This window comes from Vombatus ursinus, unplaced genomic scaffold (genome assembly GCF_900497805.2).
Source record: "Vombatus ursinus unplaced genomic scaffold, bare-nosed wombat genome assembly UNPS02014171.1, whole genome shotgun sequence".
In the NCBI taxonomy this organism is placed as follows: domain Eukaryota; kingdom Metazoa; phylum Chordata; class Mammalia; order Diprotodontia; family Vombatidae; genus Vombatus; species Vombatus ursinus.
In genome coordinates this window covers 5,963,868-5,977,617 of record NW_020953949.1, presented here as the reverse complement: position 1 = coordinate 5,977,617, position 13,750 = coordinate 5,963,868, and the positions used below count along the sequence as shown (strand labels likewise).

The 13,750-nt window shown below is 38.8% G+C and overlaps 1 long non-coding RNA gene across 1 annotated transcript; it reads left to right on the top strand.

The window, feature by feature from the left end:
* Nucleotides 1-876: 876 nt before the first annotated feature.
* LOC114041315 lies at nucleotides 877-2,641 on the top strand. Its single transcript, XR_003568912.1, has 2 exons — nucleotides 877-1,009; nucleotides 2,309-2,641. It is a non-coding gene; the product is annotated as an uncharacterized LOC114041315 (long non-coding RNA).
* The last annotated feature ends 11,109 nt before the right edge of the window (nucleotides 2,642-13,750 follow it).

The following is a 13,750-nucleotide window of genomic DNA, read 5'->3' as shown; positions in this document are numbered from 1 at the left end:
TTCCTACATTGAAGTTCAACTGTAGTTCTGATGCAAGACACCATAGCCAGTGGAGAAGAAGAGAATGAGAGAAATTCCCACCCTAAAGTGAGACCTAATTTCCTTTTTTTCCTTTTATAGCTATCTCTCTCCTCTATCGCCAGAGATGACACTCCTGAAAGCTGTCCATGCCTCAGATGAATCTCTAGGGAGTATAGCTTGCTTTTTAAAGGGCCATCAGGGGGCAATCCTTTGGCCAGTCAATGGCTAGCTGCCCTCTAATTCTATATTTGACTGAAGAACTTCACACCTCAGAAAGAGATAAGGAAGTGCAGACATGTCTTTGCCCTTCATTTAAAACATTGACACTTTGTTGTCTCTGTTACCTGTCCATCTATTCAATAATGTCATTAGCCAGTCTAGGGTAAAAAGCAATTGTTCAGAGGTCTTCTAATCAATTTTCTTCTCCATTTATCCCCCTACTATACTAGTAACCCTAACAAAGTATGTTAGAATACCCTGTGGGGCATCAACAACTTCTGCAGAGCTAGAGTTTGTTGGAAACTCTCTAAAAGAGTTATGCCATAATATATAATACTATAACATAATCTTATAGTAGATATATTTATATTATAGTATATATAGTTATAGTGTATATATGTACATACATACATATATATTATAATATATTGGCATTATATTGTTTGCTTGTGTCCCACAGGGAGGAGGTCAAGAATGGGAGGCGTTTGTTATCATTAGTGAGCTTATTAACAGGAAGTAAGGGCTTCCTGTTAATGAATTAAAAGGAAAAGCATTTAGTACTTACTATGTGCCAAAGGCTGTACTTAGTGCTAAGGACGAAAAAAGAAAATAACTTTCCGTCCCCTCTCAAAAAACTTACTTCCATTTGGTGGAGACAACACATAAAGGAGGGTCCAGCACAGGGAGGATGCAGAGGCTTGAAGATCCTCAGGGTTCAGTGGCAAGAGGAATGGATGTCAAGGCCCAGAAGTCCTTAGGATACATCAAGGTATATTATCAAACATTTGTATCAGCTTTTGGGCATCCTACAACCAGCCAGACTAACCATTTATTGGTCAGTTTCACAGAACCCCAGACTGTTGTGGTTTCATCACACCCCTTCTGTAGCACACACCCTATAATACCCCATAGGTGAATGTGATGGAAGCTTAAGATGTGTTCCTTTAATATACATGTGTATGTGTGTATGTATTTTCAGTGAAAAGGAAAGTGGTTTGTTATGTGTTCAAACAAGCAGAGATGATTGTCCATTTGGATGTTTATATTTTTGTGCCTTTGCCATCAGAGTCTACTAAGTGGTTAACCCTCTTTTTAACCCTGATAGGTTAAAAACTGTAAGATCATCAACAAATATTTATTCATATATAAAATAAGGAAGTTGAGCTAGTCTCTAAAGTCTTTTTCTAGATCTAAATCTTAAAATTCTATAATAATAATTGCTAGTAATTTACATTTCTTATCTCCTTTGATCCTCACAACAACCTGGTGAGGTGAGTGCTATTATTAACTCCATTTTACAGATGGGGAAACTGAGGCTGAGAGAGATTAAGTAGCTTGCCCAAAGTCACACAAATAGTAACTGGGGCAAGAATTTGAACTCAGGTCTTCCTGAATCCAAGTCTAGAACTCTATCTCCCTAGTTACATATGATTCTACTGGAACTTGTATTGCCCCTCCACATTAAGGAGGAAATATAGATAGGGACAGGGAAACCTAGTTTCCAGTTTCATGATCTTGGTTTTAAATATTCCAGAAGCACAAGTGTCAATCCACAGGGCCAATATTGTCATAATGATGGCAGTCAGATTGCCTGGGGGAACACTGTTCATTATTACTGACAGCATATATGTCCCTTCTGCATTCCTATACCACACTAGTGGAAGTAGCCTTCTTTGCTTGATTGAATAGCCAGTCTTTAAAGTTACCAGACTAAGGGGCAGCTAGGTGGTGCAGCGGATGGACCACCAGTCCTGAAGTCAGGAGGACATGAGTTCAAATCTGACCTCAGACCAAACACTTGACTCTAGCTATGTGACCCTGGGCAAGTCACTTAACCCTAATTGCCAAAAAAACTCCCAGAGTGAGACTCTTTTACTGGATACTCTTTCCTGCCATTTCCAGAGAGTAAAGATGACACACAGTTAACCCATAGCGCCTGCATCATGAACTGAAATAGAATGGGGATACTTTCTTCCTTTCTCTATTTTTACCCTGTAGCTCCAAAAAAAAAAAAAAAAATGGGCTTAGAGTGTTTCTGTTTTTGTTCTGTTTCCTTTGCCCTTTTCAGTTTCAGGTACTGGAGGTGATCCTCTCTGGACCAGGCGTTTGAGCTGCAGTGATCTAGGACTTAGGATTCCAGTCGGGATGTAACAACCAGCCATCCCAGCAGGGAAGCCCCAAGAAGCCAGGGTGCCTGGGACACCAGTCCAAGGGGGATTTTGGAGTTGAAAGTTGGGGACAATGCTCTATAGGAATAGAGTTAAGCTATGAATCTAGTCTCCTTCCTCTCCTCATAGACTGAGGCAGTATGAGCAGATGATTATGTCTCCTTCCTAGTATGGAGTATGTTTGTATATTTGTTTTCACAGCTTTGAAGTAAATGCTCCTTTGTAAAAGTTAATATGCTGTTAGTGGTTAAATGAAATTGGCATATACTTGAGGGAACACTATCAGCAGGGGCTGGAACCAATGACAGAGAGCGTAGATACCCCTTTAGGGATCTAGAGAACCCTGAGGGAGAAGTGAGATATAACCTCACTGTAACAACAATAAAGGCAATAAATGCTTCCTCAAGCAGTGGGGGCTAAAGGGAGTTAATATTATACTATTAAGGACCTGGGACCTTACATAGCACTTTGTTCTCTAACTCTGTAGTGTACTTAGTATATGATATATTGTAGTATAGCAGCTACCTCTGTCTTATCCCCTTCTTTTGACCAGGAGGCTGGATTTGAAAAAAAAAAAAATGCTGTCTAGGACATCCAGAATGCTACTTCCTCTATATAAGAGGCTGATGTTCAGAAGACTCTGTCCTTGAATTCCCTTCTCAGGCTTCATTCCATGCACTTCTGCCACTGCCAATGGTGGGTGGTTAGGAAGAAATCCCCCTCACCACACTTTTTCAAGAGCTGCAAGGCAAAAAGGTGAAGAGATAGTCCTCAAAAATTAGAGCTTCCTGAAAAGCTCAGTTCTTCCTTCAGAGCTAACTTCTAAAAGCTGACTTGAGTTCACTCTTCATGCTAACTGACTCAGTGTGGTCAATTTGCTCTTTAAAGGCCCAAAAGCATGATTGAACAGTTGCCCTCATCCAATGGCCAATGCCCTATTATGCTATCAAGTTGTTGAGAAAACTCCTTTATGTTCTGTTAAGGAATTGATTAAGAAAGCTCCCTCATTTGGTCAGGAACTGCTCTGATCCACCTCCTCTATATATGTACTATATATGCTATATATATGTATATGTGTGTGTACATAATGTGTTTTATATATATATATGTCATGTGTATATATTCAACATATCAATAGCATTTATTAAGTGCCTCTATTATACACAAGGTAAATATACTGGGCTTTAGTCTCCTTAACTACAAGCTCTATATCTATATGCTGAGGGGTTAGACTAAATAACTTCAAGATTCCTTCTAGTTTTTCATCTATATAGGGTCAACAGTCCATAGGCCAACCTGTACCTAAGCAGGAATCCTCTCTATAACATCTCCAACATTTAGCTTTCACATGAAGACCTTCGGTGATGGGTAACTCATTACCTTCTAAGGCAGTACTACTTTAAGACTATATTTACTTCTCCACAACTTCTACCTTTTGCTCCTATAAATTAAATAAATGAATAAAATAAAATGAAGTGATTGAACTAGCTGATCACCAAAGTACCCTCCAATCCTAAACCCTATAATTCTACTCCAGGCATGAGAATTCCTAAAGACATGAACTCTATACCAAAAGGAATGAAGTCTATGCAAAAATAAAGAGATCCCTAAGTCCTAAATAACCCTGCCCAACCCACTAATTTAGCCCACTTCCTCTTCAGAATCCCAGGGAAAGTCTGTATTCTTTTTGTACATCCTCACAGCTTCTATGCCAAGTTCCAGATTGAGTTTTTAGTCTAAACCTTTCACCAGCACCCTCATTTACCCCCTTGCAAAGAATATTTCTTTTGCAAAACCATTTTAAACCTCATATTTTTCTCTGTAAAGAAAAAAAAACAAGGTAAGTTGATTTTTTCCTAAAGTAGCCATTGATTGGGAGCAGTTGCCGATTGCCCATATTGGGGGAGGGGGAGAATAGCAAAAAGGCTCCTCATCTCTTGTTTTAGGGGATATTTACAAGATATTCAGGCTTGAAGAATTAGACCTAAAAGGACTAGAAAATACAGGAGAATTAGTTTTCTCTTGGTCAGGATTGCTCTTATTCTGCATATCTCAAGTTAGAGCTAAGTCTTAGAAACTGATTTAAGATAATTCTAAATGGTTTGCTGATTTGCAGAAAGAAATGGGTAGATTCAAGCATATGGGCCAAAAGCTATACAATGTGGAAAGAAGCATTGGGCCTACCTTAGTAGGTTACGTGCAGTTTAACCTTAGATGTTATGTGCAGAAGATCTACAGGATGGTGTCAAAACTAACCACCTCCCAAGGAGAAGAACTATGCAAAGCTCTCTCTTACTTATTTACACTCTTATTATATTATTATTATTATGCTCTTATATGTTATATATTATGATATTCTATATTAGTGATTAGTGATATATAATATATAACATATATTAGTGATTAGTTATATATTATGATATTATATAATATATAGTAAATATATAGTATAATATATTATTATACTCTTATTATATTTTACTCATATATTATTATACTTACATATACTCTTTCTTATTTATACAAGTCTGTCCTACTTTAAGAAACCCTCATGTAATAATCACTCAAACAAATATTTATTAAGTACCTACAATATTCCAGTCTCTGTAATAAATGAACAAAAGTAAAGCAGTTCCTACCCTCATAGGAGCTTATATTCTATTGGGGAAGTAACATACCCACATAACTAATTACAAATTATAGAATAGGAAATGGAGCTGATTAGCGTAGGAACTCTTTCTACTAATGCAGATTGGACCTTCTCTGCAATTTATAATCTCAGAGAGTTGTGTAGAGCACTGAGAGGTTTCATGATTGGCCAAGATCACACAACCACTAAGTATCAGAGGCCAGGACTTGAACTCAGGCCTTCTTGACTCCCAAGTCAGCTTTCTATCCCCTGTGCCACATGAATACAAGTCAAAGTATGTATATGTATGCATGCATGTGTGTATGTATATACACACATACATGCCTACACACATGTGTGTATATGTATATACATACCTATATACACACATATATGTATATGCATATACATATATATATATGTTTATACGATGAATTCAAAGTAATTTGAGGTGGCTCAACTAGCTTTGAAGATTAGGAAAGTCCTTGTTGAAGAGATGCCACATAAGCTGAGATTTAAAGGGAGTTAGAGAATCTAAAATGCAAAAGTGAGGAGGGAGTATATTCCAGGCATGGAGTGGAAGCCTATGCAAAGGCACAATGGCAAGAGATGGAATGTTGGGGGCAGCTAGGTGGCGCAGTGGATAGAGTTCTGGCCTTGGAGTCAGGAGGACCTGAGTTCAAATCCAGCCTCAGACATTTACTAGCTGTGTGACCCTGGGCAAGTCACTTAACCCTGATTGCCTCACCTTAAAAAAAAAAAAGAGAGAGAGACAGAAAAAAGAGATGGAATGTTGCATATAAAAATCAACAAGAAGGCTAGTTTGGCTGGAATGTAGAGTTTGTGACAGACTGACAGGTAACAAGCCAGGAAAGGGAAACCACAGTTAGGTTGTGAAGGGTTTTAAATGTCAAAGGGAGGCGTTGATCTTGTGTTGTTGTTTTAGGTTAGGCAATTGGGGTTAAGTGACTTGCCCAGGGTCCCACAGCTAGTAAGTGTCAAGTGCCTGAAGCTGGATTTGAACTCAGGTCCTTCTGACTCCAGGGCCAGTGCTCTATCCACTGTGCCCCCCAGCTGCCCCTTTGCTTTGTTTGTTTGTTTGTTGTTGTTGTTGTTGTTTTTGAGAGGAGTTGATATTTTATCCTGGGGTAACAGGTAACAATTGGAGCTCCTGAGCAGGGGAATCACATGATCAAACTTATGCTTTCAGAATATCACATTGGCAGCTATGTGGAGGATGGTTGGGAGAGGGGAAAGACTTGAGGCATGGAGATCAACAAGACTATTGCAATTGTCCAGGCAAGTTTCTCCATGGTTGTCATCCCACCAAGGTCATATCCAAATATGGCATTGCTGCTGGACTTGCCCTCGTCTCAGCTATCATTGGGTTGGGTCCAAGGTCGTGCCCCAATTCTTAGGCCTCAAAGCTGGATCAGCTACCTGCAAACCCTGGCACAGATTCCACTCCCAGGCCTCCTAATGCCTCTCTCTTTCTCTTTCCTGACCTTCCAACCTCACAAGGTCATAGCTTCCAACCTCTTGCACCTAAAAAGAAAGAACAAACACCAAGACAAAGAAGTATCTTGTATCACAGGTCACATAATGTCCTCAGACATGGAGGACCCAAGGACATACCCTTATAGTATTGTCTGTCACCTGAAAGCCACCAAACTGGAAGAAGTCAAACCATGAGAGAGACAAACCAAGATAAGTCAACTAGTGCCTTTTGAATGTACCCCCAGTTCTAGCCATAGCCATAGCCAAAGAAGTTTCCATTCACCAGGTGGTTAGTAGAGTGGAACCAGTTACAGAATATCTATCTGAAAGCTCCAAAGTTCACACGGGAATTGCATCAGACAATCACACTGCACATGCTCTTAAGGACTGGGCTTATTGGCCAGTTCCCCATTACATTCTTTATGTGCTCTTGGCTGCATGCTGACTTAGTGAAACAAGGCCAAATACTCATGTCACATTTCGACTCAGCTCTACACTGTCCAGACAACTCCAAGTACATCTTTACTGGTAAAAAAGGCCAGGTTTGGACTAACGCTCTTGTCAATGACCATCCTGTCTGATGCAGAAACTTCTCTTGTTTTCATCCATCTCTAATAAGTGGATAATAATATATCTTCACTTACTAGACTCGGGACCTCTGGACCCATTGAACTCACAAGGTCAACTCCAAGCCTAGACATATGGATCTTGTGATGGATATTTGCTCACCTACAGTCAGGAAAGAACAAATATAAAAGCAGAAAAGGCGGCCAGGGACACAGGCACATGTTTGTTTAGTCAAGTTCCTCCTGCCCTAGCTGTCATTTGGGCAAGGTCACCATGAAGCTAGGCAGAGAAGGACCAGCCCTTTCCCAGCTCCCCAGTAGAAACCGCAGAGCTACATGTTGGTGCATGGAGCATTGAAGGACGAGCCAGCCCAGTTGCTCTTTGCTTTTAACTAGCATAGCACTTCATTCTCCTACCACTGTAGGAAAGAACCAAAGGATCTTCAGGGTTTTCTTCATCACACCAAAACAATCTCTTTTCATTGCTGTGCCACCACATAGCCAGATGCAGCCTGGAAATTCGTCATCCCCGTCAGTGCTGAATCACTAAGCTCTAGAAGTCCCCAGATATTTCCACAAGGGCATAGAGCAAACACTGCCTGGGATGGCTCCTCTGTGCCAATTCAATATCCACTACAGTCTTCCCATGGTTAAATATTTGCTATCCTCAGTAAATCCATTGGGGTGCATTTAGTTGTTTTAGTTGTGCACTTAATACATTTGTCCATTTCCCCAATCTTAGAGTCACAGGGAGGCTTAAGCATTATTCCTTTAAGTACCTTCCCAATGCCTAGAATCAAAAAATCTCATAGACCCTGTGACATAATTCTTAATGAGTCTTTTGGTAAGGACTATGCTGATGGGGTTGGAAATCTTAATCACCATGGAATAAAGAGCTATGCCAATTCAATAAGGAATGACCATTGTACAAAGCTTATCAGAGGTCACTTCCTGCTTACTACTTGAAATGTACCTGTTTCAACCCAATAAAATAGAGAAAAGGGGCAGGGGGGAGATTGAAAATTGAATAAAGAAAAACTCACAGTGAAAAACCAAAAAAAGGAAAGGAAAAGGAAAAACAGAACTTCCTTTTTCCAGAGAGTAATTCTAGTCCAGGGGTGGGGAACCTGAGGGACCTGAAGTCTACAGGAAGTGACACCTCTCACTCTCAGATAAGAAACTAAACTGGGGCAGTTAGGTGGTGCAGTGGATAGAGCATCAGCCCTGAAGTCAGGACGACCTGAGTTCAAATTCGGCCTCAGACCAAACACTTGACACGTACTAGCTGTGTGACCTTGGGCAAGTCACTTAACCCCGATTGCTTCACCAAAACAAAAAAAGATAAGAAACTAAACTGTCTTTGATCAAAACTCTCCCATAATTCATTTCAGCAATAAAATAATCCAACTTTATCCATATATACAGAGAGAAAGAGAGAATCTTATATTTTCCCTCTGTATCCCTGTTAATGCATAAGACAATCTAAATGGAATGCCTTACTCATCTGATGATAAGATAAATGGATTTAGTTCAAAGCATGCTTGGGATTGGTTAGAATGAACCCCTCAAAAATTGGATGAGATCCCCTATCTAAAGCTGAAGGATCTCTGTCCGTCATAAAGGGGCTAGAATATTGCACCACTCCTTGCTTTATTTATTTTAGGAAATTGGGGTTAAATGACTTGCCCAGGGTCACACAGCTAATGTCAAGTGACTGGTCTGAAGCCACATTTGAACTCTGGTGCTCTATCCACGACGCCACCTAGCTGCCACCTAGCTGCCCCCTCACTCCCCGCTTTATTAAGGAACTCATCTGCTTGGGATTCAGGGATACCATATGGACCAGGTTCATTCCCTGAGGAGCCTGGACTCTAATGAAAAGTGGAGTAAGCTCACTTTTCTCATTCTTTTTGGTTCATTAAACCCCTTGTCCTGGCACCCTGGGGAAAAATTATTTGAAGCTTAGGTTTAAGAAACGCAAATTAAAATAACAGGCTCTACCTCACACTCCGAAGATGGACAAAGTTGACACACACCAAAAAAAGGAAAATGACAAATGCTGGAGGAGCTGTGGGAAAACAGACACACTAATGCACTGTCAGTAGAGTTTTAGACTGGTCCAGCTATTCTGGAAAGCAATTTAGAGCCATGCCCAAAAAGTTATTAAACTGTGCATACCATTTGACTCAGCAACACCACTACTAGGTCTATACCCTGAACAGATCAAAGAAAGAGGAAAAGGACCTATGTAAGCAAAAAAAAAATTTATAGCAGCTTTTTTTTTTTGTAGTGGCAAAGAATTAGAAACTGAGGGGGTATTCATTAAATGGGGAATGAATCAAGAAGCTAGGTTTTATGAATGTGATGAAACACTATTAACAAATTATGAAGGAGATAGTTTCAGAACCTGGGAAGACTTATATAAACTGAAGTACATTGAAGTGAGAAGAACCAGGAGAACAATACATACCGTAACAACAACAGGCTCAATTTTGAAAGACTTAGGAACTCTAATGGAGGCAATGACCAGTCATCATGCTAGGGGACTCATGATGAAACATGCTACCTACCTCCTGTAAGAGGGGCAAGGTTTCCCCAAAAGTGGGGTATTGAAAGGTATTCAATGCACAATATGAATCATGTATGAGACATGTATTTACTTCTTCTACACAAAAGAAGTGCTAAAACACTAAAAATTCTCTCACACAGGAGCGTACTGGTAAAGTTTACCAATGTATCTCCTGAAAAAAAAATTCTCACAACACACAATTAAATTTCAGCTGCATTATTAATGCTTTCTTAAATCTAGACCATCAAAAAACAATAAATTAAGCCCTAATTTGTAGGGTTTGCAGATTTCTAAGTGGGAAATGCTCACACTGAAAATTTAACACCCGACTCTCAGAGCTGTCTCCAGTACACCCCTTCCTCACATAAGTGGCAGTCAAACTTAAAATAGGGGAATTGGGTTTTAACTCTACCTTTACACTTAGCTTATGGGGCTGTTGCAAAGGCAAGAGGCCGGATTATTGCATTTGTTGTTGTTGTTGTTTGTCCTTATCTCAAAGAGGACCATGACATCAGGGAGGTGATGTTGTGACTAGCAAGTGAATTGGTTAAGTGAAGGCTGTGCAAGGTCACCAGCCTCACTTTCTCCTTAAAAGCCATCTGGGTCCAGTGGACAGATATAGATCAGGACAACTGGAGATGGCCCAGGATGTAGTAGGGGATCTTGGCCTTTTCAAGCCAAGATCTTTAACAGGTCTCAGTTTGACCAAGGCAACACCCATTCAGTACAAAAAGGGGAGGAAGGTAATTTCTTTGTTGTTAAGGACTTTCCCTATACTCTCTGGTTTCTCTACTGCTCCTGGCTGCAGCAAACCCCACAGCATTAGGAGAGAAGTTGATAACCAGTGGCTCAAGGGCATCATGTTTTTATTTTAGCTAAAATAAACAAGTTAGTTGTAATATATGTTAACTCATCTCAGTAACCAAATATGAGTTACTTACTATAAACAACAGATCATTAAACTTGAAAATATTTCTTGCTGTTGGAGATATCTACTGTTAAGTATGCTTCAGAAGGAAAAAAAAGATATGATAATAATAGAATATTTTTAATCATTTATATTTTGTTATCTAACTTCAATACTTCAAACAAGGGGTGAATTTATCTGTGTGAATATTCCCTTTGCTGGCAGAGATCACAAACCCTCTGCAGTGGCTATGGCCAAAAAAAATCATTACATGGTGGCAATAAGCCTTTCCAAACTTACTAAGGTGGTCCTTAGACAGGAAACACACAGTCCGTTCCAAGGTCAGTACTTGGCAGCTTGCTCAATACTTACCAGTGCTTGAACTCTGTTGGCATAGAATTTGAGAATCCAAGATCACTGGTACACCAGGATGAGGTGTCAGAATAGGACTTTATTAGAAAAACACCATATGCATTAAATAATAAAAAAATATATAAGCCATTACAGTTAGGGTTGATGTAAAATCTGTCATCAATTTTTAAAGATATATTTTAAATAGTGAATATATATTCAATTTTATGTGTGTGTATATATAGATATAAATATATATAAAATACACCTTTAAACCTTATATTCAGCTGTGTGACCCTGGGCAAGTCACAACCCCCATTGCCTCACCAAAAAATAAAAAACAAAACAACGACTTATATTCTAAGATGATTATGTCTTAAATGGATATATTCTTCCTTAAAAGGTTGCTGATGACTAGATTAGGGATTTATCACTTTGTTCCAATGTGAAGGACTTTCCCTATATTATGTATAATATAGATAGATTATATGTTATAATCTATAATTAGATTTTATATATAGCTGAGGTATCTTACAAATACAGTACCAATCAATCAGTTTGGCTCTGGATTAAAGAACTGGATCCAGTCCTACTGTCACAGGTTTAAAGTCCTAAACTATCCTTATTGTCATGCACTTTTAGTACACTGCCCCTGACCCTTGAGGCACACTTACTATTAGATCAAGCTGAAAAGGGACATTAAAATATTAAAGCACAGAATATCAGAGCTAGAAGGGACCTTAGAATGTTAGATCTGGAAGAGATTTTAGGATATAGAATACCCAGAAGTAGCCTTCAGGATTATCTACTCTAATCCCCTCATTATACAGATGGGGGAACAAAGTCCCAGAAGAAGGAATTAAATTGTGGCATTGCGGCTGACAATACTCCTGAATATAGCTAGAACCAGTTAAAATGTAATTGAGAACCAAACAAGAGATAGAGATCATTATTAAATGCAAAATGGATAATTTTTATTACACGAAATTGAAGTTTTTGCACAAACAAAGCCAATGCAACCAAGATAGAAGGAAAGCAGAATACTGGGAAAGAATTTTTACAACCAGTGTCTCTGATAAAGGCCTCATTTCTAAAATATATAGACAACTGAGTCAAATCTATAAGAATACAAGTCATTCCTCAACTGATAAATGGTCAAAGAATATGAACAGGCAGTTTTCAGAGGAAGAAATTAAAGCTAACTATACTTATATGAAAAAATGCTCTAAATCACAACTCTGAGGTACCACATCACGTCTATCAGATTGGCTAACATGACAAAACAAGACAATGATAAAGGCTGGAGAAGATGTGGGAAAATTGAAACACTAATGCATTGTTGGTGGAGTTGTCAACTGATCCAACCATTCTGGAGAGCAATTTAGAACTATGCCCAAAAGGTTATAAAATTGTGCATACCCTTTGACCCAGCAATAGCACTTCTAGGTCTATATCCCACAAAGATCATACAAATGGGAAAAGGACCCACATGTACAAAAATATTTATAGCAGCTCTTTTTGTGATGGTCAAGAATTGGAAATTGAGGGGATGCCCATCAGTTGGGAATGGCGGAACAAGTTGTGATATATGAATGTAATAGAATACTATTGTTCTACAAGAAATGATGAGCAGGCAGACTTCAGTAAAACCTGGAAACATTTGTATGGACTGATGCTGAATGAAGTGAGCAGAACCAGGAGAACGTTGTACACAGTAACAGCCACATTGTGCAATGATTAACTTTGATAGACTTATCTCTTCTTAGAAATGCAGGGATCTAAGACAACTCCAAAAGACTTGTGATGGAAAATACTATCCACATCCAGAAAAAAAAACTATGGAGTCTGACTGCAGATTGAAGCATATTATCTATTCTCTGTTTCTCTTTTTTTTTTTTTGTTTCTTCTTTCTCGTAGTTCTTCCCATTGGTTCTAATTCTTCTTTACAATATGACTAATGTGAAAATAGGTTTAATATGAATGTATTTGTAGAGCCTATATCAGATTGCACACCATCTTGGGGTGGGGGGGAGGGGAGGGATAGGGAGAAAATTTGGAATTTAAAATCATATGGAAGTGAATGGTGAAAACTAAAAATAGATAAATTTTTTAAAATGTAATTAGGAAATAGTTAACAAAATATATAAAAATGCATAAAACATAGATAATATTACTGTTTAAAACAATCAAAATGCAGTACCCAAGGATCCTTATGTAGAGATGTATATAGCCCCCTTTATGTAGCCCCCTCCAACCTCTCTGTCTATTTAAGTTTGATACCATTAGTATAGCCTAGAACTCAGGGCTCTTGACTCCCAACCTAGGGTTCTTCCTACTAGACCACACTTAATCTAATTCTTCTCTCTATTCCACCCTTGATTCCATTATTCAATGACCAATGGAGTAATCATTTTATCACTGTTTCTGATGTCTGAAGAAGAATGTTTCTCTATAGTCTGTTCACTAGTTTTTCTCTGCCAAATGGTTTCAATGGCTGTGTATTAAAGCATAGAATATTCTCTTCTTTCCATCTTGTTCCTATGTTTCCGCCAGTGAGTTGTGTCCTTTTTTCTCCTCTCTATCTATCATAGCATGCCCTTAGTTTCTAAAATTACATTTTTAGTTAAATCTTTTGTTTTTAAATCAGCTATATTTCCCAATGTATCCTTCTCCTCCCAAAGTTATTCCTTACAATAAAGCTTTTTAAAAGAAGGAGGGAGGAACTGCAGCAAAACTAACCAACATATTGATAAAGCCTACCTGTGCAGTGTTCTACAGTCAGAATTGTTCCTCCCTTCCTCCCCTTATCTCTGCAAAGATGGA